At 46.1% G+C, this 23377-nt stretch overlaps 1 protein-coding gene across 4 annotated transcripts in view; it reads left to right on the forward strand.

Annotated features, from left to right (window-relative positions):
- Positions 1-17932: 17932 nt before the first annotated feature.
- TBXAS1 (thromboxane A synthase 1) overlaps positions 17933-23377 on the forward strand; it is a 242936-nt gene continuing 237491 nt past the window's right edge. For 2 of the 4 annotated variants that reach the window (XM_068663698.1, XM_068663708.1), the window contains exon 1: positions 17938-18089. The gene's annotated coding sequence lies outside the window, so the exon portion shown is untranslated. Of the gene's footprint in view, positions 18090-23377 lie in introns of all 4 variants that reach the window. The other 2 variants (XM_068663699.1, XM_068663731.1) reach the window with 2 other exon arrangements.

Raw genomic sequence — 23377 nt, forward strand, 5'->3', positions numbered from 1 at the left:
TGGCTTCAGGTTCGCCACAACAACCTTGAAAACCAACAACCTCAGCTGTAAAATGGGGTGGTGGTCCCCGCTGCAGGAAGGTGCATGGATGGTTTCTTCTCTCTGCCCTCTCAGTTTTACCCTGAGCTATCCTGTAGCCATGGGGCCTGCATTAAACTGCACTTCATCAATGCTAGCGTGACACCAGAGCTTAAAACATAAAGCAAATCCACTCCCCAGCGGAACAAAAGAGGAAGGGGTCGGCAGAGGGGTTCTCAGGACTCACTTTGTGTTGCCTGGGCATGGAAATGGCAACTGTGGTGGCTGGTGGAGCATGAAGGGTGACACTGGAGCAGCCAAACCTATGCGTGGCCTACCTACACAGCTGTTAAGCTGCCTGGCTCCATAGCACAGGTTATTCTGCCTCTTTTAGGGCAAGGTGCTGAAATGGATGGGCCCAGGACAGCAATTCCTGATTGCCTTCCGGTTCAGTTATGCCACAAAAATTATAGATGCTTACCTGCTGGTAACGATAAGAAAGCCAATGGAGATATTTTCACTGACTAGGGCCATTCTCTATGTACATTTAAATGCCAGCTGAGGTCGTGGCACATGTGGGTAAACAAAACCAGCCCCAACAGGTCCTGACCTTGGCCGAGACCGGCTGCTGAAGCCCGGTGCAGGGAGGAAGCTCACAGCATGTGGGCACACAGAAGGAGCACGCCTTCACCCTCCTGGGCACAGCCTTTCTCCTCAGCTCACCCAAGGGCCTTCTGCGGGAGCCTCCTTCTGGGGGAGATTCGGGACTTGTGGTTTGGAGCTGGGGGTACAGCCCATTGCTGCCCTTTGCCATTGCTGTGCACAGATAGTGATGCATTCGGGAGGTGGCTCAGCTCTACCACCTGCTTTCTGATCTCCCCCAGGCTGAGCAGCCACACAAGGACATTTGCCTTGGTCATCTGCACCCCACCTGGGTCAGACCATGCAGAGGCTGTCTTACTGGCACGGGAGACATTGTCTTCTGCTCTGTGAATGTATGTGACTGACAGGGCATGGTGCTAAAATTTTGAATCCACAGAGGTTTTCCCACCCCAACAGAGTATTTCTTCTCTTTGGCCCCTTCCCCCAGGAGAAGATGGCGAGCCGGTGCTGGAGAAGCACATTTCAATGTGTCATCACACGATTTTTCACTTCTCCATTTGCCTGCCATAAACACACTCGTGGTCAGCAGGCAAGCACGTAGACTGCTTGTAAACGTCATGGTCCTGTTGGGGAAAACTGTGCACCATCGGGGCAGCAGGACCGCCAGCTACATCCTCTATGAGCATCGGGCAGCAGTGGCTGGGAGCGAGCCTGGGACAGGAGCGGTGGCTTTTGTGCCATGGCCCAGGGGCACTTGCTCATGTTTCTGCCCCACATGGGGAAATCTTGGTGATCTCAGGCATGTCGATCACTTCTCCAGAAAGGTTCATGGTGCTCGGCTGGCATGGAAGGCTGAGAGGGTCTGTGGCTCCCAGCTTTCTCAGCTCATTGTCATAGTCAAGTCTGTCCACTGCATTTTCTTCTTTAGAAAGATTCAGCATGTACTAATAAAAGACTGTAATGTACACTAAAAATAATAATAATAATACATAAAGCACAAGCAAAAGGCTGTAAGCACGCAGGGAGTGCAAGTCCCCGTCAGTAAGAACCCTTAATACCTGTTTGCCTTCATGAAGGAGCTGGAAGGCATCATTTTGTTAACGAGAATCAGGCCCCAAATCTTTCACATTAAGCAAAGCAAAATATTTTTGTAAACACCAGGGGAAGGTTTCCCAGTGAAATACACACAGATGTTTTCTTTTTAAATGTAAATCAGCACGGGAATGGACAGTTTAATTAAAAGCAAAATTATTAGGTAAGTGCTGAGGGAATCTACTTTATTTGCTGGGTACACTCACATATTTTGAATGGTGAGTCAATGGCAATTTTTAATTTCGTTCCTCCTAGTACAATCAGCTCAGAGACCAGCCGTTGTGATGTGGAGTATTTGGGGGAGGATTTTTTTCCGTGGATGGCAGGAATGTCTGCTCTGTATGCAAGTTGTGGGCACTCAGGCAGCCTGCTGTGGTATGTCCGTTCCCAGCCTTGCGTCTCTGCTCGTCCTTAGGTAATTCTGGGTAGAGGCTGCCTCTGTGGAGGCATCACCTGGAGAAAATCCTGACCCTTGATACTGGGATCCAGGGTCACTGCTGGCAACCCACATGTGCTTGCTGCTAATTGGGGTACTGAAGTGGGGTTGGGGACCGATGGTTCCGTCACAGCTGGTGTTCAAAATAATACCACAGAAACCTACAGCAAAATTACCGCATGCACCAGAGAGTGTGACTGTACAACGACGCGGATATTTTTACTCTGAACGTCAGTGGCATCCTCACTGCGGCTGGCGTGATGCAAATGCCTCGTGCGGGGGGCAGCAGCTGGATTTACGGTGCAGGCAGACAGCTCGAGCAACAGGGAGGAACGAGGCTGCATTCCCACTATGAAACCAGATGATGCTGGTGTAACTTCAGTGGCTTCAATGTACGTACCTCGATCAGACAGGAGCATGGCACCGAGGAACAGGGCAGATGTTGGTAGAGTGATTTCGGTATCAGGAATGGCAGCAAGGTGCAGTGCCAGCACGCGGTCTGCTCAGTGCCCCAGGGAAGGCAGAGATCTGGGTCACCTCCTCCATGCCTTCAACCATGTCTGGTCACCCTCCTGAACCTTGCTTCTCCCCCAGGAGAATCGCTGAAATAAATGCCCTAAAAATGATGTGGCCTCTGTGTTTGAGGGGTTAAACGCAATTTCCCATCATCTAGCTTTTGCAGATGGCTCAGGTATTGTTGTCAGGGTTTTGGATCCTTTTCTTCTTATTATTAAAAAAAAAAGAAACTTTGAAATATATTAAAAAAAAAGAAAAGTGCTTATCAGATAATGAAATTCTAGCTGTGGTCAAGTCTTTCAAACAACCAGGGCCATGATTTAATTGGAAGTAATTATAGTCTTTTCTGAAGTATAATTTTTAGGGTATTTTTTCCCCTGACATTTGCAGTGTGGAAATTAAAAATAAAACGATGTCAGAATCACGAGATTTCAATCTGTCTTCAAACAATAATGTGGGCTGGTGTCAGAGGTTTGTCCTTGGCAGGAAGGAGGAAGAATTCAGTGAAGAAAATTCTCCTGGTGAAAATAGCCAACAGCACCTCGTTGTGTGCATTTTCTGTGCTCTGAAATTCCTGAGAGACTGCTGTCTCCCAGAGCTCGCAAGAAATCCTCCTACCTCAGCTGCAGTGGGAAAGGGCACATCAGTACCTAGCTCCTGAGAGCACTGCATTTGCGATTCAGGCTTGGTTAATTATTCCACGGTGGAGGCTGTGTTAAGAGACAGACTTAGAGCAAGAAAAAAAATCCCCATCCTAAACAACAAAGATGAATGTAGTCCTTATATCTTGCTCTAAACAGCCCAGTGTGTAGCAAAGTTATTTCCACTATTTTTTTTCCCTAAAATTTTCCCATTTTTTAAGTATTTTTTTTTTCCAAGTGATGCTCTTCTAAATTTTGCTCTGATTTTCCTAAGTTATTCCTTGGCTTTTTTTTTTTTTTTTTTTCCATGAAACCACGGATGTGTCCCATAAACTCCACCTCACACACTCTCTCCTACACAATCTGCTGCTCTCATGGTAGGGACAGACCCCGCCAGCACAAACTCAGCCTTTCTGCTGGAAAGCAACCAGCACAGCTCTGCTGGTACCAGCAATGTTGTGAGGGCCGTGCCCATGGGCAGGTATGCATGTCCCTAAGCACAGCTCCTTGGAAGGGCAATTTGGACTGGCCTGACTCCAAATAATCTTTGTAAGGTTGTGTGTGCATGAGGAATCCTTTTGCACTCTGAATCCCGTGCTTCTGCATTTGAAATTTCAGATTTAACACCCATTTTAAGTCCATTCCTGAACACCGGTGGAAGGGAAAGGAAGAAACTATTTCAAATCTAAAGGGCAGCACATAGAAAGGAATCTCATACAGGACAGGCTGTGATGACAGCATTACATAAAGAGCTGTAGAGGACTAATGTGAGGGATGCTCTGTCCTGCAAAGTATGTTGAAGCTGATCTTCCACACTTTAGGGACAAGGACATATATGCTGACAGGAACACCATGGCTTCCGACCTGTGAGATGCAGAGAGCCTCTGGGGATTTTCTGGATAGCAACTGCTTTTTCTAAGTTAAACATTTTTATCCCCAGTCCCCAAATGACCATAGGACTAGCAGTGTTTCAAAGGCAAGCATGCATGTTTAATTCCACGAGTTCCAAGCTGACAACAGAAAATACTTGAAATTACAGGGAAATTTTTTAGAGATGGAGATCTTCTTTGCTTAGATTCAGTGCTCAGATCTTTACAGCAGTGCTTTCCCTGCCTTTGCACTGCGCCCTTGCTCAGCTGGGAACCTGGAGATCTGAGCGTAGGCTTGATCACTGATCTGCCAGGGGACTTTGTGCATTTGGGTGGGCCAAGGGCTACAACTGGTGCATGCAGCACCCACCCTGACACAGCCCAGAGCTGGGCTGAGGCCCTTAGCCAGTGACAGGAAACCTTTGTGATATTTACCCTTATTTGTATATTTCATGGCAGTCATTTGCATTTCCCACTCCTGTTTCTGTAAAAGCCAAACCCAGACATGAAGCCCGTCACTGTTAATGTTTTACCAGTGTGAATAGTGAAGCTCTGAGGGATGGGTCCGCACAATTATCCTGGGGCTTGCACAGCTCGGTTAGCTGCAGTCTGTGACTATGGCTTTAAAATTTGTGCTGAGGACGCCTTGTCTTGAGACCCTGCTGCCCACCCACTTCCATGCTGAGAGAACTGAATAAATATTTACTACTTCTCATAATAACACCCAGCCGCACTCATCCTCACCACGGCATCGCAGTTCATCTAATTGAAATAAGAATATAAGTAAGCTGTTTGTCAAGGCAGTTTATGAGGAAAAGCATTGCTGTGTCAGGAGCTCCCTCACTGTGAGAGATGCTGTGTTGTCTCTCTTAATATTTAATGCCATTTTAATAATATTTCCCAGTTAGGGGCTCAGGCTGATGCTACAGACTAAAGGCCAAGGCTGGCACATGGGGAGGACGGAAATCTCCCAGCCTGGGGCTGGCTAAGCCCCCTGGACAGATCTGCTCGGAGGCTGGGCATGCAGCAGTCCTGCTGCCTCTTCCAAGGGCCTGCGCCACCCTGTAGGCTTCCTCCAACCACTTTGCCTGAGATCTGTGGATATGACCCAGCCTCACCCAGAAGGACACTTCAAAACTTTGGGGACCCCATCTGGGGATTGTGGGGCTGAGATGACCACACTTTTCCTTTGATGAACCCATTTATCTTCACAATTTCACTCCTGTTGGGCTCATTAATCAACCTCTACTATGAACAACTGAATTTCTCCCAGGCTTGTGATTGCAGCTGTAGCTGTAGTGCTCTTGCCTGTGTTTGGGAACCCTTGGTTTGGAAACCTCTGAACTTCTGTGTTAAATTCAGAGGTGCTGCAGCTCAAGGAGTGGGGACATGCAGCTTCAGCATCAAAGGTCCCTGTTAGTGAAGTGCTCCACCTGTGCTGCTCCTGACTCTCCCCTCAGCCCTTACAGGCCCACTTTGGGGTCTGCCATGCTCCTCCAGCTGCTCCTGGAGCAGTGACCCCGTCCCCATGCCATACCCCAGGCCTGCTCCCCGCAGTGATGCCCAGCTGGGCCTGCTCCTCGCTGTGCAAGTTTCCTGCTGAAGGACTGGAGAGGCAGAGTCTTTTGAAGTGGCTGCATAATAAGCTCTATTTTTTTTCCCCCAAACATCACTAGATGGTTCAATAATAATTACATGAACTTTATAATCAACCAAACCAGCACAGACATCCACCTGGCCTACACGTAGCATTTGTGAGTAATTTTACATAAAGGGCAGGTACTTTTGAACTTAGTGCACAGGACTTGGGCACAAATAGTTATAGGAGGAGGGCCCTATTATAAATAAAATGTCCTTAGTTGTCACTTTGCTGTCTCTGACTTCCCACGCATTCAAATGCTGAGACTGATTCATTTAATCTTACTCTAAACCAGCAAGCCACAGAGGCAGTTTCCTGACAGTTGCTTAAAAAAAGCGTATCTGAGCTCTCTTAAACTGTGTTCCCTTGTATTATATTTAGACATCGTGATTAGAGAAGCTGCCACGATATGCTCTCACTCGAGGGAAGAAGTTAGGGCTGGAAGCTGTCGGAGGTGCTCCTAGGGACCGAAAGGTGCCTCAGGTCGGCCTTTGGGAGCAGCAGGCCTGAGCATGGCTCACACCGCCTGCTCCCCCAGTGCTGCCAGCCCTGGGAAACCTGAGTTTTCAAATAACTGCGGCATTATTTACAGTAATGAGACTACTGGGAAGGACGGAGGCAGCGAAAGGCTTAGCGGCTGTTGCCGTGTGTTTTTAGCAGCATCAGCTGAGCAATGCTGATGGCCTTTCCTTTCCCTTCCTTTCCTCTTCCCCTTCAAACCTAGCTTTCCTTGTCAGAGGCTCAGCTGCAAAACCTGGACACTCCTGTCATGTGAACAAGAATTATGTGTGTTTGTGTCACTGCAAAGCAGATTGTAACAACAACACTTGATGCATTTTACTGTAATTAAGTCAGTGGAGGTTTCAACAAATAAATGCTTCAACACAGACACGACCTCGACGTGCAGCTCTGCCCTTCACGACTGCATACTAAAAAGAATACCTGAAAGCTCTGGTTCTGTTAAATGTACTGTTTAGTATCTTGTAATGCCCAGGTAAATATAGTCACTGAATGCACCCGAATGCTTTTTGCACTGAAGGAGTTTCCCTTGCTGCATGACTTGCTCTGCTGGCCTGCTTGCCCAGTACTGCAGACTCCAGTCCTGCTGAGCAACACCTGAGGTGAGAAGACCCCAAATTCTTGCAAACTCACACCCACTGGTCTACAGCAAGGTAGCAGACATGGCGAAAGGCTGGCAGAAAGGACAAGTTGAAAGACCCTCTGAGCTCTAAAACTAGAAAAGCAAAGAGCAGATACTGTGCCTCCTACACAGTTTGTTAACCTGGAATAAATACTGCTGTGGAAGCTAGTGGAATTTAACACACTGAATGGAAAGGTGAGTTTCTCCCATATGTCATTTAGTCAGTTTTATGTTTGTGTTTTGTCTTCCTTCTCTATCTGATCTACAGAGATCTGTCATTTTGTTAGTGCTACTTTCATTCCCTAAACTAAAACCTGTGTGTTTAGTTGAGAACATGCATAGAAAACTCGAGGTCCTACATCCAAATCTTAATGTTGGTCCAAATGTGATTGGATTACCCATTTCTTTTAGGATCTGCTCTATTCCTTTGGTCTCAGATAAACATCACACTAGAAGCTTTCTGTCTTCTCTGCGTCTTCAGAGAGAGTCAAGGAAATTCTTGGAGACTTGAAGGTGACTTTTCTGTGAAATGGTCTCAATATAATTCCAAAAATACTTCATAATTTGGAGCCTTCTCTTCAACCGCCAGCAGAGATCAAAGGGATCCCAGAAAAAAAATTAAGCACCACGCATTCCTAGGAGCTGAGCCTTTGGCTGTAATGAATCAATCAAGTACCCTTTTATCAGCCAGATATAAATTGACTTGGGGCACTTTGGAGCCTAAGGCTAGCATAAGACTGCTGTTTTAGACCTTATTTCCATTAAAGTTTGATTCCAGAGGAAGACCTTAGTTTCCAAATGGTGTTTTTTCCATCTACTTATTATTTTCACCTTCAAGCTTGCTTGGCCAGTTGGGTATGAAAAGCTTGTTATTGCTTCCTAGCGGCAAGATTATCTGTTGATGGTATTTATGGGGTGCTAATTACTATCTGTCACTGGTATTTATGAGGTTCCAATTGCTACAGTACCTAGGCGCCAGGTACAATATTGAGATAAGCATGAATGTTATTGAACGTGGACTCTGCTCTTCCCATCCTAGTGCTTGGCCCCCTTCACTTGAATACTTTTCTTTGTCCTCTGCCTCTCACTCCTTCTCATATTTGTGGGGCATCCGAGGAAAGGTGAATTTTGCGCTCTGCTGTGAAAACAATCACAGCTTGTGTTGTCACCCAGAGGGGCCCTGGTACCCTCAGCTCTGGGCTTCTGGCCCCGAAAAGCTTCACCCATCACAAAAAATCAGAGCTAGCTTTTTTTTTTCTTTTTTCTTTTTTCTTTTTTTCTTTTTAATCTCAAGTTATGATTGGTTTTGATCTCATTTTGTCTGGGAAGTGCAGCAGTGGTGCTGGAGGGAGGATCATGGTGTGGGGATTTCCTTGGGGACAACTTTAGAGGGGAGACAGGAGGGGAGCACTGCAGAGGACACGCTCCCGCTGGCGGGCACCGATGCCATGCACACCAGAGCAGAGACCTCAGCATCCTCCAGTGTTGCCTGGGTCTGTTTTTCTTGCAGATTGTGCAGAGAAAATACTCATGCATGGGATGATTTTTGAAACCCAGCAAGCTGCAGCAAATGGGACAGCTGAAATCAAACCAGGTGCTGCTTCCAAGCCTTTGCAGTGTCACAGAAGGTGTCTCAGAACAATGAAAGCTTTGAACTCCTAGGACCAGAAGCTGCCTAGAAGCAAGCAGAGAGCTGTGGGAGCCTGACTGGCATTAACAGGAAGAATTTCTTCTGGCTATTAGTACTAAAGAGACAGTTTGCCGCTTAGACAAACTACAGCCTTTGCCCAACTTGATCAAGTTGCTCAAAGAAAACTTGACCAAAAGTTGTGGCAAGAGACGGTCTCAGCCCAGTTCTGAGAAAAACACAGACTTGGGACTCTCTTTCTACCACTACAGAGAAATTAAAATGATCCCACAAGAAAGTTGAGATGAGATGAAAAATGCAGATCACAGTCGCAGCTAGTTCCTAAGTGGAACAGACATCAACTTTTTTAATGTGGATATAGAAGGGGGCATATGTTGTTTCTATTATTACCCAGCTATAGGAAAGTAGAGGGAAATTTACTTACAACCTCAGAAAGAAGTGTTCAAAACACATTTTGAAAACCTGTGAAGTTTAAAAAAAAATAAAAAAGGATACAGAAAAGAAGTTTCTGTGAAGATTTTTCCCTGCTTGTTGAACAGCTCTGTTGGTTCTAATTGCTGTCCAAGGATGAAGTTGGAAAATCCTTCAAAATGCAGAAGAAAGGAATTACACCCTCAGCAAGCACTGCCTGTGGGACAGCAACCCTGACACAGACTGAAAATGCAAAAATAAAGAAGGTGCTGGGAAATGAGATTTATCTCCTTAAAGCTATTTCCTTACCCTCAATTTTGGGGAAGGCAGAGCTGTGAGTATCAGTAATTATACAAAGACTTTTCCTTGATGTATCACCGCTCACTCCAGCCCATGACTCTCCCAGCAGTGACGTGCTGCCCAGCAGCCCTCTGAAGCAGGCACTGATGATGCTGCAGGCTTGGTTTCCCCAGCACAAGAGGAGCAGGGGAGGGAGGCAAAGGGACAAAAAGCCAGCAGAGCAGCGATGCTGAGCTGCCTTCATCTTCATCACTCTCACAAGGTGCTCATGCCCATCCTGCTCTGCTTGGCTTTCTCATCTCAAAACCACCTGGCGATGCCCTGTTTGGAAGAGCACCCATCATTTTGCTCATGCCACAGGGGCTGAAGGTCACGTAGATGCAATCAGCCCATGCCTGGCTCCCTGGGCTGGTGGTGGCTGTGGGACAGCACCCAGCACCCAGCACCCAGCACCAGCACCCATCCAGCCTAGGCGCTGAGTGCCGAGGGCAGCCGGAGCCGGGCTGCGTGACGCCAGTAGGTTCGTGGAGAGAGAGGAGGGCTGGAGTCAGGTTACGCCGGCTCCGAAGGAGCAGGCAGCAGCGTCCAAGGGAAAATACATGCCTGCATAAATAAAGAGGGAAATAATTACGAGTGACTAATTAACTGAGCAGAAGTAAAAACGGAAAGCAGAAGCAGGACTGAAAGGCAGAAGGAAAAGAAGAGCGCCGGAGCTTTTCTGTACGTGCAGAGGTTTTGCGTCTAAAGAAGCGGGGAAGGAATGTAAATACATATTTAAGAGAAAAAAATATATATAAATGAGAAATGCAAAGAGCTTTGATGAGGAAGCCATTGAAGAGATAGAGCTATAAAGGCACAGATCCAAATATCAACATTTGTTCTTTCAACAGAAAAAAAAAACTAGTAATTTGTTTAGCATAGACTGAAAGTAAACTTTAGGGGAAGTACCCGAGGCCAGTGCTGGGAATTGTTTACCCTGTTATTGTTGCTCCAGTCAGTGGGCAGCATGGATGTGGTAGTTGTCCAAAGTATTATTTATTCCAGTAACTATTGCATTCCTTTCCTCTCAGCACTATTTTGCTATAGCCAGGTGTATTTACTGAAATGTGCTCGAAGCCCCAAGCTGCACCACCCCAGTCTCCCAGTCTGCTCAGACGGCCAGCAGAAGGGGAAGCACCACTCTGCAATAAGATACCCACCTTCCTCATCCACTTTTTGTTCTTATTAAGGAAAAACTGGAAAAAGGACAGGCCTCATGGCACATCCCAAAAGCCAACAGACACCAATGATGCCTCCCCAGACTCAAACACATGAGATGTTCTTGGTCCCTCGCTGGAGGGACCTTCTGCCCCTTCAGACGGCGGTGCTGGTGGACATGGGGCATGGAGGAAGCAGGACTGACTTGCCAGGGAAGTATCATCTAGCTTAAACAGGTCCTGAGCTGAACATCCAGCCCTCAATTTTCTCCCAAAAAGCTAGAGAGGAAACAAATCTAAACATGCTTTCTTCGCTCAACATCACAAGGTACCTTTTGTAGTCTGCTCTCTCATGTTTCGGGATGAAAGGCAATCCAGCAGGCAATTTATCACTAAATTAAATTATCACTAAATTAAAGTTGCCATTATCAAAATCATTCTGGATCCAAAAGAGTGGAGTAAATGTGATCTCACTTGTAAAAATGTATTTGGGGCGATGATAAAGAGCCTGGACCAGCTTTTTTCTTAGGCAATGGAGGCAATACCTGCACTGGTGTTGGTAGCAGGCCAGGAGACACTAGGTTAGGAGACACTAGGAGAAGATTTGGGCAATGCTTTTTATTTTATTTTATTTTATTTTATTTTATTTTATTTTATTTTATTTTATTTTATTTTATTTTATTTTATTTTATTTTATTTTATTTTATTTTATTTTATTTTATTTTATTTTATTTTATTTTTGAGAGAGAATATCCCTGTATGATTTTGTGGCTCTTGGAGCATACTGGGTGATGGGGTTGGAAGTACAGGAATGCAGAGGGACTTTATTAGTTTAACAAACTAGAATAGCTTGCATATTTTAGCATTCAGTCACTGGAAGTAGCATTTGATGAGACAGGGTGCTGGGCCAGTGCTGCTGCTGAAGAGGCTCTTGTGCCCTCGTGCTCCCCTGGGCTCCAGCAGACAGAGGCAGGCACGGTGTTCAGCCTTCCTTCCCCTGCTTTCTATTCCCCATTCCCACACAGCCCATAGGCAATATCGTACACCGTGCGTCCCCTCCCCCAAACTTTCCCTTTTTAAATCGGTGTCACCGCAAAGGAATAGATTATTACTGACACTGATCCCAATTTAATCCTCCCAATAATCTGATTTTTCCAAGCCTATTTATATCTTTGAAATGACAGTGGGGTTTAAAGTGGTACAAATACCTGCTATCCACATCAGACTACTTCAGTTTTGACCCTCCAAACAGAGTGTGTTCCCCCCAAATTATGTGGTTAATCCCTCCCAATAGGTTGGTAGTGTTAGTCCTCGGTCCCTCTTTTTGGCAACCAATTCTTTTCATGCCGCAGGCTTTCCCTTTGCATTACGCTGGTAACAAGCTGAGGTCCCAAAATAAGTTTTAGAGCTCCTATAAATGTAGAATTTCTTTTTCCTTTGTGGATTTTTAATAACCTTCTGGTGTCTGGAAATGATCAAGAAGCAAAGCTTTCATAGCAATGTAAGAAGTATAAACCGATTCTGGTTTGTTATTTCATCCAGCAACTTGAGAACTTTTTTTATTTTCTCGGGCTTTAAGGTGATCAGCCAGTGTTTTCTCCCATCCCCAATCTCCTTAAGAAGCTTATTAATGTTTTACATTCAAAATAAAGACAAAGCAATCTGAAAACAAAACCATACTTAGGGCTGCATATTCTAAATGTGCTTGCTGGACTATTTCCACTATTTGTAACCAATTCATTTTAATATCGCTCCTGCTTCTTGCTAGATCTGCAGAACTTCAGTTCACACATAGCCAAGGAGTAGTTCAACCAGCAGTCAGCAGGTTTTTGCTCTTTTTTTTTTTTTTTTTTTCACTTTTATAATTCAACACAGTGACTTGTTTATATAACCGAATCCTTTTGTTTCTCCGAAGGGGACTTGGATATTCCACTGAGCCACGACACCCGTGGTAGGTGATTGTCTGTTTTTTCCAAAGCAAAGACCTCAGTTTTCAGCACAATTTACATTCCAGTAATAAATATTTAAAAGAATTATAATGGAACTGAAACAAAGAATGTCTCTCTGAAACACACGCACACACTCACACGCTGTCAATTGGGCTGGGGTCGCTCCCGTGCAGATGGTGCCTCTGTTCAAACCCTTAAATATTTTACTTTTTCCATTAGAAAACTTGGCCACTTTGGATTTTTAATACCCCATAAAAACCTTATAAAATGCTATTCCTTACTGTCCTCCCAGCAGATCAGTCAAACTTTTATGTCAAAGGCATTTTCTACAGGAGGAACTCTTTCTGCCCCTAGAAGAGTGGAAGACAGAATATAAATCCTCTTGATTTCTTGCTGTTCTTTCTCAGATATGAGCTTTTAGGATTTTTGATCATCTCTGTTTTTTCTCCAACAGGCAAAAATAAGTGACATTACTATGGCAGTTTTGGAACATACCAGGGCTACACAACTACGTTTTGGCTTCAAATGTGTAGGCCATTATTAAGCAAATGAGCTACTGATGTACTTTACAAAGCTTGTATTTGCCCCTGTGGGCATAACACCAGGTGATGTCTTAATTAATGATGGTGAAGATCACATATATGACACAAACAAAAGAACTGCTTTTGAAAAATAAAGAAAAGAAAATATTCCCACTCCCCTGAGGAACAATAATGAGCTGGTTTCAGAAAGCAGGATAATGAAAACCAAAAGGGAAAACAGGGAGGAATGTGGCGTAAATAGTGAAGTTACCTGCACACGTCTCTCTCTGCAAATACGTACGTGTTCCGTGGGGTATGCTGTACCCTGCACAGCACTGCATGTTGCTTATAGGATAACCTGCCACTCTTTATGCCTGCACTGAAGCATGCACATGTTAGCGGCACTGTGTTTGCATTATCCATTGTGATGCCCACTGAGCACTGCCTGCTGAGGAGGATCCAGAGCTGCTGCCCTTGTCTGTGCCGTGCATTGCCTTATTTCTTGACCTTCTTTGCCACAGCGAGCCCTGCTGCCTGCAGAGTTACCTGTGGGTAACTGACCCATGGAGGCAGCACGGGGTGGTGGGCTCTGACACATCTCTTCACACTGGCAGGGGAAAATGAAGCTGTTGGTGCCCTCCTCACCTATACCCACCAGGTTATCCAAAGCAATCATGCAATGGGGACAACACAGCGCTGTGTGCCTGCCAGGGACACTATCTCTGACTTCTGAAGCTTGAAGTGTATAGGGTGGGTGGGAGCTGCAGAAGGACCTGTGTCTCTTAATGTCACAACAAAGCAAAAGGGGCAAGGAAATGGGTGTCAGGGCGGATCCATCTTGGAGAGGGGCCCTAAGGCAAGAGGGAGGGCTGAGAGCTAATATTGTCTTGTTCCATTCATTCCTGTGTCTAGGGCTAAGCAGGAAAAGAGTAATTCATCTCCATTTCCAGCCCCATCTCTGATTTTTCACCTTGGGAATCTGGACATCCTTAGCTCTGTAGGTTTAATTTGCTGAACTGACGTGCACATATCCATCTTTCAGGTTGACCCTGGTTTAAACTCAACAGAAACAGAACTAAAAGTGGAAAATAAGCTCGTTGGCCATTGCAGGTCGTGACACTGAACCAGCTCAGGAGAAACAGCAGGTTAACACAGGTATGTGGGAGGTCTCCATCTACCCAAGGTGGTTCACAGCCAAATTGCAAAAGGGCAGGTGTGTGTATGTGGACATGTGAGCATGGACATGCATGCACCACTGAAAAAAGAGGTGATAAACACTTCTATAAAGCCCTTCTTGCCCTGTTCAGGTTTCTGCCCACACCAGTGTGAGGAAGCAGCCCTGGGAAGGGTGTACCTTCATCCTGGCAGGGCTTTGGGCTGGATCCTCCTGTCGGGAGGAAAGGAAGGAAACCTCCTGGGTGGGAACGGTGAAACCCCTCCGCGGAGGAGCTGCTCCTGGGAAGGGGCAGGATGGAGGCAGGAGGGCCTCCCTGCAGCTCGCTCTTCCCATGCCAGCCCTGCTCCATCTACTGGCAAGAAGAATGTGGAGCCTCTGAAATTCGCCCGCCGGGGTGCAGCTGCTCCTGTGGCTTCCCCAGACCAGGTTCCCCCCATGGCCTCCTTTCATCTGCCAGAAAGGACCAAAGGTGGGAAGAGCAAAGGGCGAACATCGCTTTCTCCCTGGTCACAGGACAAGGAGCTGCCCTCCCAGGAGCTTCCCTCTGCTTTGGTTTGCAGCGTGTCATCAAGGTCACAAAGGAGCACATTAAGTATTGTGCACACGCTGCATGTTTGCCATTTCGTCTGCCGATTGAGAAGCTGATTTCGCTGGTTACTCGTGGTCAGTCAAACCCCAGTGAAAATGCACTGCAAATTCCTTCCCAGAGCAGAATGCTACCGGGGATGGGGTGGGACGGCAGCACCAGCTCCTGTCCCAGCAAGTGCCCAGGAAACCAAGGTGCAGCAGCAAAAGGTATCCATGGGAATCATCAGCACTTGGGCTCATGGTTTGATGCTCAGCGCTGTGCAAGTGTATTCCTTGTACACCCATTTTTCCCTTGCCCACTAGGTGTTGAAGAGAACTTGCTGGGGAAAGCTCTGGTCTTTCCAAAATATGGAAACCACACAGCAAGCTTTTGCCATGTATGTAGCTGAATGATATTGCAAACTTGCTCAGCTCTGTGCAAGGGGGCAGGCTGGGGCCCCCCAGTGCTGTGCTGTGCAGGGGCTTTAAGAAATCTTCCCTGTGGAAAGAAATGGGATTTTTAGCTTTGGCACCGTTGGCACTAAATCGTTTTTCCTCTCGTCCTGCCTTCTGCTGTTGGGAAATCATCTGCACCTGGACTTTGCTTCTCTGGTCCATATGGGAAACACATCCTGTTCATCCTCCTGCGGTCCTTACAGATGGCATCTCTTCCAGCTCTGTGCTAGAGGTGATGGGGTGAGTGGGGTGGGCTGAGGTCCCCACGTCAGCCGTTCCCTCGGGGAGGGAAGCAGGGCATCCAGTGTCAGGCCAGTGTTTACACAGAGTGTAGTCTCCAGTGGATTTCCCTACTCCAGTGAAACAATAGGAAGGTCTGGCGCTATATTATCCATGCTTCCTCTTTATTCAGATTTTATCTGTGAATTCTTGCAAATAATAGAGGACTGAGACCATTATTGTTCTGGGAAATAGGAAGATGAAAACATTAGAGAGACCTTAGCAATTTCAATGGACTTCTTCCTGGTGTATTTAGTTATGCAAGTCTTTGCAGAGTCAGGGACTACCAAAGTACTTGTTGGAGTCAGTAATAATTCTGTGCTCACAAAAGCAGTTCCTTTACAGCTCATTTATAATAAGCAATACTGCCTCAGTCAACCAAATGCTACAGAGTTCAGAACAAAAAAAGAAAATAAATGTAGCTCCACCCTTAATGAAACAGGATCTTAGGAAGCAATCCATCCCGGCTTTTCTATGTCTCTGCTTTAATACATTCTCAATGTAAATTGCATGCCAATGATTAATAGATTTTTGTATCAATTGAACTTGAACTGAAGTCAAAAGAACATACTCTTTTTTTCTTTTCTTCCTCTTTTCTAAACCCGCATTAAAAAAGATTATTCAGAAAAATTAGAATGAAAAGTGCCAGGTCAGAACTCACATATTTCTACCAAGTCTATGAAACCTTACTTTTAAGAGTCGCATACTGTAGAATCTTAATCATCCTGGAAGGCTTATTGAGGTTATGGACTAAGGCTGCCGTTCGTGTGGTGCCAGCTTGTTCTGGAAGTACAAGATGAGATGCAGCGCCTTGCCATGCAGCTAAACCCTTCCCTGGGCCAGGAGGACTCCAGCAGTAGTTTGGTGGCTTGGCTGGAGCGAAGATGTCCTGCGGCCACCCACCAGCCCTGCGTGGTCTCAGCACCACAAGCCATGGCTTGTGTATGGGTCCAGGAGCACTGTGGGTCCTTTGCACTTCTGGCAGGACTCCTTGTGTGCCTCCGCATCACGTCCCGGGCTCTGGGACGTCTTCTTGGTGTGGGAACATCGCCATACAACTGCACAGAGCCAGCCGTGTGGTGCTGTGTGGAAGCTAAGAGGTCTTCCTGCGTACCACCTGTCTGGGTGGTACGACCTCCTGCATCGCTCCTGTATTATTATTTTCCATTATCTAGGAAAACAACCCTTTCTTCTCCTCCTCTTTACCTCCGATAATGGAAAGCTGTTTGTATATCCATGAGCTTAATAACTACTGGTCTTGGAAGAGCTTTTCTGGCTGGTTGTGCATTAACGTTATTCACATTTTTGATGCATGTGCAATTAATAAAACTTGGGCAAAACTTTAAAGCTTGGACTATACTCTGGACAGATTATAAGTTTTATGTATGCTCTCCACAAAGTATCATTAAAACTTGCTGTGCACAAGGAGTAATTACTGAGAGGATATTTTGCTTTGAAAGGAGAGCATTCTCCCCTCTGCACAGCCCTCCTCTCAGAATAAGAAAAACAAATACTTTGATCCTACTCATGCAAATAGGGCCATGCTTCCAAAGGGTTTTTTTTGTGGGTCTCAGGGCATTTAGTGTTCCTATAGATCTCTCAAATTGAGGACAGCAGAGATTGTGTGAGAAAGTTCACTTCTGGTCTTCAAAAGAAATACCTAGCTTTGGAGAGAAATGCCTAAAAAAAGGCTCAGACACACACTAAAATAGAACATGCAGTTTAGGCTCACCTTGCACAAGTCTGTCAATTCAGGCAAAGGTAACTTGCGAGCTGAAAGCCCAAATGGTGCAAACAAATGCAGAATAAAGCAGCCTGAGTGAGAAATACATGTCCAGCACAGGGGAGGGGAGTTACGCAAGCGAGGCTTCTGTGCAGCAACTCCCACTGTGGATAAGCCCTTAATTACTTCTAAAATCTCACCATTACTAAGCCATGCTTATAATTTCTAGAGGCCTCGAGTTTCTGGAACAACTGGAGTATGAGATTCAATTGCATTCACTTCAGTGGAGGATACAGTTAAGTACGGGCACGTTTGAAGGCTTGAGGCCAGTCATTAACTAATTAGCGTATGGGAACGTTTGAGTTTCTCCCATCTGATTTTGCAAGTTATTTGGCAATACTTGCTTACGATCGTGTTTTCACTCCTTTTCCCCTTCCCTTCCCAGCAAACCAAAATCAAAAAAAAAAAAAAAGGTAGACAAACTTCCCATTTTCCCCTTACTGTAGACAAAAAATACTTGCTTTTGTGTGCATATGTGTATACATGTATTTAAAATAAAGATATTTATAGGTGTCAGAGTGCCTGCTCCCTTTCCCCACGCAGCCATGCACCCAGCAAGGGCACGGAGCGAGGGGCACTGCACGCCCCAAGGAACTACAACCCCCACAGTGCGTGGCGAGGGGCATAAGAGGGGGGCAAGGGCTGGGAGGCACGGGGGCTTCTGGGAGTTGTAGTCCCGCGGGCCGTGCCCTGCCACCGCACCGGGGGCAGCTTTCCAAGCACCTGTCCGCTGGGTGCGAGGCAGGATGACTACGTGCTCCACCGCTCCCTTCGGGGTGGTGCAGTGCAGCTGCTGGCTCGCAGGCCGACCAGGAACCGCTGGAAGAGGCACGGGAGACACGTCAAGGTAAGGATCCCGCAGTGATTGCTGCGGAGTTGGAAGAGGAGGAGGGGGGCTGTAAATCCCGCTGCCCCGCCGGCTGTCCGGGCGGTGCGTTTTTTGGGCGGTGGGTTTTGCCATCTCGCCCTTGTGGCACGCCGTTGGGCGAGCCGGCTTTATTTGGGTTGGCTCGGGGAAGCGTTTGCAGTGCTAGCACGTGGGAGCCGCTGCACAGGGATGCCATTCTCCCCTGCAGCTGTGGTTGGAAGTGCGGCTGCTGGCTCCGCTGGGTGAAGGTTAGCGGGGATAAATATTCATTCAGCCTTAGAAGAAGGCGGGGGAAGAAATCCCACTCCCTACAGGGACGGGAGATCTAGTGAATAAGGGTCTTATGACATCCAACTTCTTGCTGAATTTAAGCTTGCTTTTCTCATTCCACTTTTTTTTTTTTTCTCCCCTGTATTTTTCCTTTTTCTCCTTTTATCTTGACTTCCTATGTATAACTAGAAAGAAACAGCCAAACACAAATTTTGGGTAAGCGGCTGTGAGAGCATTTGCCTGTGCACATTTCCTTGTTCCAGCGTTCCTGCTGTTTGCTGCAGGGTGGCTGAGCAGTAGGCAACTGACATTCTCAGGCTGCGCAGATCACCACGGTCAGCAGGAGAAATTCCTGGAAATGCTTTGGTTTCATCCTGCCGCTCAGCGAAACAGAGCAGCGGTCAGGACAGTGCAGGGAGGAGAAGCAGCTTTGTGTACTTCACGTTTGAGGTAAAACGCTCCCGAGCATTTTGGTGGTGGTCCTATGACAGGTGGCTTCCTGGGGAACTGGTCCAGCCTTGCTGCTGGTCCTTACACCTGAGAGTAAATTTGCTGCAGAGTTTTGGGAATCCTTGGCACGAGGATGCTCTGTGGGCCTTCCAGGGTTTAACATACATTGTGTGGACAGGGACTGGGCTCATAGCTCCTGCTTCTGGGGTCGCACAGCAGGCAGTGGGCATGATGTAGGAGCAGAGTGGATGTTTTTAGTTAAGGCTGCTGTTGCAAGACTGTTTAAATGAAGTGGAGACAGACAGGAGTTAGTCCTAGTGAAGATCCCTCCCAAAGGAAGATGCAAGAGGCAGCTCTCAGTTCTGCTGAGAACTGCGTTGCCCTTTTAATGGTAATAAAGAAGCCTTGCCATTAATCTCCACAGCTGCTGCCAAATGCTGAACAGGTCTGGATGATGAGGCAATTCCCCTCCTGCTCTGAGGTTGATGTGGAGGTATGGCTTTTGGGCGGGCTGGGCTCTGCCCCATGGGCTGCTGTGGTATGGAAAGGTAGAAAGCACACAGCTAACGAGCAGGTGCCCTTCATGAATCAAATGAAGGCAGAAACATTAAGCACAGTGCTCCTGAATGCTTACCCACAAGGAGGGGTTATACATCTAAAATGAGGATGCTGTAGCTAATGTCAGAGGGACTGGCAAGAAGTGCCAAACTGAAGTGCTGTTACCTAAAATTCAGCTGCTGGAGTGGGGAGGGCTCCTGGATTTCTTCTCACTTGAAGTGTTTCATACACCTCACAGGCTTCTGGTGTACCTAATGTTCTCACTGTTTACAGCAACAGACACTGCTAATGTGTATGTAATAGAAAATAATCTGCTTGGGCAGTGGCACTGAACCTGAAAGCATCCCATACACATTCAAGAACCTTTCCTAAACGTGAGTAGCACTAATATCAAAACCATATTTGCCTACAGCCTCTTTGCATTTTGGGCATTTCCCTACAAGCTGACACCACCTGTGTCAACTTAACCTGAGTAACGAGGGCACTGCAGAACCAGCAGCTCTGTCTCCAGAGCAGAGGCATGGCCAGGGTGCCACCGAAACCCCAGGGCAGGGCAGCTGCTGGAGGAAGAGGAGGGTGATGGTGATGGGTTATCCTGCTGCACTGAGCCCTGAGCAGTGGGTGCCTCTCCTGCCTCCCTCCTGGAGGTGAGGGTTACCCCATCAAAAAGCATGAAGCCCCCAGCCCTACCTGCAATGTCTAAAACAGGCATGAATTTCCCTGTTGCATCTGTCGTCAGTGTGCTGCGCAAAAAGCAATTGTGTCAGTTTTGTTTTCCTTTCCCGGTACATATCAGAAGTCAAACAGTGTGATGTGGCTAATGGTATTATATTGACCCACCTCTGTGGTTGCTATTAATATCTGAAGAAATTCCCAAATGTCACAGCCCCAATAATAGCACGGTTGCCTGCCCATCTTTCTCTTGCCAAACAGATTGGTGTCCTTTTATGTTATCAGGTCCTGTAATTGCTAGTCCAAATTTTGCTCCTTGCTTGTGTTAAGATGCTAGGGACCAAAAATATGTATTAGAGGACTGATATACTTGCAATTGGTAGTGAGGTGATTTGCAGTGTCATTTGAGTAGTATCCAAATTGCCAATTCTTTTCAAAATAAGGAGTCTGAAGGGACTTGGGGGAAAGGTATCCTTTTCTTCTCACTGGCTGCAAAAATATAACCCACCCTTAAAAAAAAAAAAAAAAAAAAAAAAAAAAAAAAGCATTCAGAATCCAGCCATAGCACACAGGCTACTAAATTTCAATTGCTGTTTTTATGTCATTATTGCAATTGTAGTGACTCTGTAAAAGACAAGACAAAAGGTTGCTCTTTTCACTTTGAGCTCTTTCCATCCTCCACTTTTACAGCAAAGGTTACCCTGAGCAATGTGTACATATGTCTGTTCTAAGTGTAGAAATACATATTATTCATACCTTGTCAATGTATATGCTGGAAAACAGAAGCTGAATTTATAGCTATATTTCCTCTCTGCCGGGGCTTTTAGAGTTGAGTGTTTCAGTGTTTCCATTATAAACCCCTGTTTTCTGAGGTTTATAACAGTCTTGAAGAGCATAGCGGTCTTGAACCATAATAGAAAACATGTAATGTTGCATTTACAATACAGCTGTAACTGCACATTAAGGAGTGTAATCTTCTCAGTGTACCCACAATGCTCCAATAAGGTTAATTGGAGTTACATATACTAAGAGAAAAACAATATTTTACCCTTAGAGTTGGTGCTCTCCACCCCGAGAGCTGCGAGCACCACACAAGGGCAGTGCCTCTACCTCTGCCAGACTTACAGCTGCATCGTTCCTGGCTGTGACGTGAAAACCCCATGTGCACTGCAAGGCCCCAGGAGCACCCACCTCCCTCCTGTGATGCCTCACTGCTTCACAGACTTGCCTTGGAAATCAAGGCAAAGATGACCAGCAGATATTGTACCTCATCGAAAGTGCGGCGAGGCCTTCATCCTGTATGTCTCTGCTGTTTCTGCCCTCAGCTTTTAGTCTTGCATAAATACAGGTCCCTCCTGAAACCTCGGGCATTTCTCCATTTCCAGCCAGCTTACTCCATCTGGCATCTTGCGTTCGTGTGTCACTCTGCTTACTAGGGTAAGGTAAATAAACTGAAGTTCATCATAACATCCCATTGCCCCTGGCCTAATTAGTCCAGCTCCTTTGCAGGGCACCTGGGTGGTTGCTGTTGGTAGCCTGAACTGCCACGGGCAGAGCTGGGCCTCCAGGAGGTGCCCCACACCACTGGGGTATCTGCATGGGGCTTTTACTTCAGCAAAAAGCGTCTCACGGTATTATTTGCACGCAGCAATTCCTGCATACCTGGGACAGGGAGGTAGCTGCTCGTGCGTGTCTGACAGGTCTGACTCTCAGAGCTAGCACCTTGCTTAAATTTGGCTGATAGCTACAGGGCTCTGCCAGGCCTGATGTCCCACTGTGCCAGTTCGGTTGCTTTGTGAGGTGACTGTGAGCGCTGGGTGAGGGGGCAACGCTGGCAGGTAGTGGTGGTCTGACTTAAAATGAACACTTCAAAAATGGATAGTGAGAGAGAAGAGCTGAAGTTAAAAGTGGACAGTTGCCAGGGCTGCTGGCCGTGTTCATACTAGAGCCGATTTATCATTGCAATTGCTCGCTTGAGCTTGTTGGACTTAATTGGCTGAAGTAAAGAAAGCAGCAGCATGTTCAGAATAGAAAGAAACTTCTAAGAATTGCTAAAAAAAAAAAAAAAAAAAAAAAAAAACAACCACATAACCCTTGGAGCTTGAAGACTTTGTTAGGCTCTTTGGTGAATACAAAGCTGTCCTCTCAGATTGTCACAGGGCCATGGTTTTTCCAGTTTGAACCTTAGCTTTGATCAGCAGCCAGTAAAAAGACAACGTATGATGGCTAAAAGGTGTTTTCCATGTTCTTTTTTTTTTTTTTTTTTTGGTATTACAGTGAAACTGAGAAGAATACCTATGTCCTTTCTGCATTAGGCCAGCCGCAGTTTAAGTCCAGGCTTATCTGCCAGCTGGTAGAAGGCAGCAGAAGGTAGGAAGGAGGTAGGAGGCTGGGCTCACTGTGAACCTTATGCTCAAATCCTGTCTGTGCATCAGTATGAGGGAGCAAGTTAGCATGAGCATCAACAGGGTTGAAATCTTAGTGAGACTAAATTCTTCTTGCTGTTTCAACTCACATGTCACCTTACTTAGTCTTCCACTTAACCTCTCTTCCCATGGCTAACAGGTCAGCTTATTGGGTTCATGCCCTTTTGGAAGTACTGCTAACCTCAAGCATTCAGAAATCACAAATTCACTCTTAGATTCATGAGACTGCAGGAAAATCATGCATTTTTTAATTGAGCAATTAAAATAGCTTAATTAGTATTTTAGTCCCAATACTTTGAATTTCACAGCTTTGGAACATCGTTTTCCTTGCTGTGAGGGCTTGACCCTTTTTGCCCCCAGTAAAACCTGTATTTGCCACAATTGCACAAATGAAGAACTAGTGCTCTAGCAAAGCCAAAAACAATAAAAACACCAGCTTAGCCAAGAGTTGCAGGAAGAACTGAAAATCTGGAAATGCTGGTTTTGTTGTTGTGCAAGTTTGTTTTTCACTTTTTTTTCTTCACTTTTTTTTTTTTTTTTTTTAACTTTTGCCCCCTCACCAGTTATGCATGCGTGTGTTACAACATATCTGCTGAGAATGAGTGGGAGGGAGCTGAAGGGAGTTCTGATTTGGTGAATTAGTGTACAAGGGGCCAGCAGAAAGGCCCGCAGTAAAAAAAAAAAAAAAGCAAAGAATGGGAGGATACAAAAGGCTGAACTAGAGTAAAAACATCTGTATGTTACATTTGCCCTTCTGTAGCATTTAAGGGGCTGCAATTTGTATGTTAGTTGTTTGTGCTCCCTTCATATGGGTAAGAAGGCCTTTGGGAATATTGGGCATGATCTACCAAGAATTATTCATCATGTGATGCATGAATTTAGGTAGAGAAT

Source organism: Anas acuta, chromosome 1 (assembly GCF_963932015.1).
Source record: "Anas acuta chromosome 1, bAnaAcu1.1, whole genome shotgun sequence".
NCBI classification, from domain to species: Eukaryota; Metazoa; Chordata; class Aves; order Anseriformes; family Anatidae; genus Anas; species Anas acuta.